A 2,964-nucleotide genomic window follows, 5' to 3' on the forward strand; every position below is an offset into this window, starting at 1 on the left:
CCTTGTGAGAAAACAGCAAAACCTGAGTGTGCTCTCCATCTTTCAGTACCTTTCGTGCATTCCCACCCTCCTCTGTGAAAGTTTACAGAGGTTTCTCAAAGTTCACATATGAGTGATGGTTTAAAGGCGAACATCGGGAGGAATTTTTTTCCTGGAGAGACTTCCACTTGCCCCCTGCGTTATCAGAGACTCGGACAGATGATACCTAAACAATCCGCAGTGGTCCACCGAAACTGGGCGCTGACAGCTAATTGAACTATTAGAATGGTGCGTCTTGACGCTGGCTTTCCCTATGACGGCTTACGAGTGCCAAAACCTCATAATTGTAATTATCAAGGGAAAATTAGTAATTTTCCCTTGATAATTACCATTTTCACGTGTTTATTACTAATTTTATTAGTAATTACTAACTTTCACCTGTTAATTTCTAATTTTTAGTTTTGGCTCACTTCCTGATGGATTGCTGGTGCCAAAACTAAAAATTAGTAATTTTCCCGTGAAAATGAGTAACTAACAGGTGAAAACAGTAACTGACAGCGTTAATTAGTAATTATCACGTGATAATGGGTAACCCCAGGTTTTGGCACTAGTAAGCCGTCATAGGGCTTACTAGTGCCAAAACCTAATAATTGTAATTATCAAGGGAAAATTAGTCATTTTCCCTTGATATTTACCATTTTCACGTGTTAATTACTCATTTTCCCGGGAAAATTACTAACTTTCACCTGTTAATTACTCATTTTTAGTTTTGGCTCACTTTCTGACGGATTGCTAGTGCCAAAACTAAAAGTTAGTCATTTTCCCGCGAAAATTACTAATTATCCCGTGAAAATGAGTAACTAACGAGTGAAAACAGTAACTGACAGCGTTAATTAGTAATTATCACGTGATAATGGGTAACCCTAGGTTTTGGCACTAGTGAGCCGTCATATTTCCCCCTTTCTTTTTACTTTTCGTCCGAGCAAAGTGCTGCTTACTTGAAAATGTGGAGGCACTTCCTGTATGTTTCTGTCAAATTTTGACTATGTTCATGGTTACTGTACTTATATGGACAGTTTGTTCCTTACGACACATTTTTCCCAATGCTAAACTGACTGAGACGGTTATTAGTTATACATAAATAAATGACAAGAACGTTTCTTTTCACAAAATAAGACACAACATCAAAAATGAATACAAATTTGATCTGCAAGGAGGAAATATCAAACCAACCCACACCCTAAACAGCCCCTAAAGCAGCTCATGACAAACTTTTTGTGCACACTTTACAAAATAATACTCTAATTTCTAACCAGCTGCATTACACGCTGCCAACAGAGAGAGAACAAGTCGCGTAAGGCGAAAATACAATATTTAGTCAAGCTCAGTCGAACTCACAGAATGAAACTGAACGCAAAGCATTTTTTTCGCAAGACCGCACACTCTAGCATCGTCTGTCCACCGCTCGTGGCAAAGGCAGTGAAATTAACAACACAGAAAAGCGCGGTAGCGGTTGCGCTGAGGATAGCCCACTTTTCTATATCTCTATTCTTTTTAACTCTCTGAACGTGTTTTTAATCCAAACATATCATATCTATGTTTTTGGAATCAGGAACGGACAAAGAAATTGTTTTTAAATCGATTTCGGAAATTTAATGTTAATCATAGTTTTTATATTTTTAATTTTCAGAGCTTGTTTTTAATCCGAATATAACATAATTATATGTTTTTGGAATCAGAAAATGATGAAGAATACAATAAACGTAATTTTGGATCGTTTTATAAAAAAATAATTTTAATTACAATTTTCAGATTTTTAATGACCAAAGTCATTGATTAAATTTTAAGCCTCCAAGCTGAAATGCAATACCAAAGTCCGGCCTTCGTCAAAGATTGCTTTGCCAAAATTTCAATCAATTTTATTGAAAAATGAGGGTGTGACAGTGCTGCCTCAACTTTTACAAAATGCCGGATATGACGTCATCAAAGGTATGTATCGAAAAAATGAAAAAAACGTCTGGGGATATCATACCCAGGAACTCTCATGAAAAATTTCATAAAGATCGGTCCAGTAGTTTACTCTGAATCGCTCTTCACACACACCACGACCCTCGTCTCGATTCCCCCCTCTATGTTAAAACATTTAGTCAAAACTTGTCTAAATGTAAAAAGGAAGGGAGAGACATAGTTATCTCCCCTTTCTCTTTCTCAGGACGGTTGTTAGTTCCCCCTTTCTCGGCACTAGTAAGCCGTCATATCTGGTACCAGCAAAATGTTTTTGTATCAATCGACCAAGCCCCGATACAACGGGTTCAAGTCTCTCCAGGAGAAAAATTCCTGCCGCGCCGATGTTCGCCTTTAAAAGGAGACGAATTGTGCACTAAACAGATGATGTTGTGTCGAAGTGGTCATGTGTGTGTGTGTGTGTGTGTGTGTTCAGATATTGAATATTTTGGAGTGGAATAATGCTGGATGGTTGCATTTTTTTTTTTTACACGTACTACTACTACCACACTGATATGCACTTGTGTGATATGAGTGTTATTGTGGATCTTTCAACAGTAAGAGCATAAAACACACACACACATGCACGCACGCACAATCACACACACACATATTTGCTTACAGTGAATATTCATTTATTATTTATTTATTGTACTAGCTGGAGAACTTTGGAGCAACAAAATGTGGCAAGGATCTGAATAACTAAAGACTCATACATGTACAGTGTATTCCTAAATTGCATAACAATCGTTTTTTGAAGGGGAAAAAAATTGTCAACCCACTGGTTCAATTAAAAAGAATTTCAAAACAGTTAACTGCAAGCACAAAGATAGACATCAACATTTTACATTATTTACATTAGTGGGCCGTTAGAGTAGCTGAATATTTACATGTAAAATCTTTCATTTTTCATTAACCTCAGCATTAAGATCGGCAGTTAAATTCTTCTGAAACTTTAAAAACCTGAATCATTATATACAC

The sequence above is a fragment of the Littorina saxatilis genome, linkage group LG12 (genome assembly GCF_037325665.1).
Source record: "Littorina saxatilis isolate snail1 linkage group LG12, US_GU_Lsax_2.0, whole genome shotgun sequence".
Lineage (NCBI taxonomy): Eukaryota > Metazoa > Mollusca > Gastropoda > Littorinimorpha > Littorinidae > Littorina > Littorina saxatilis.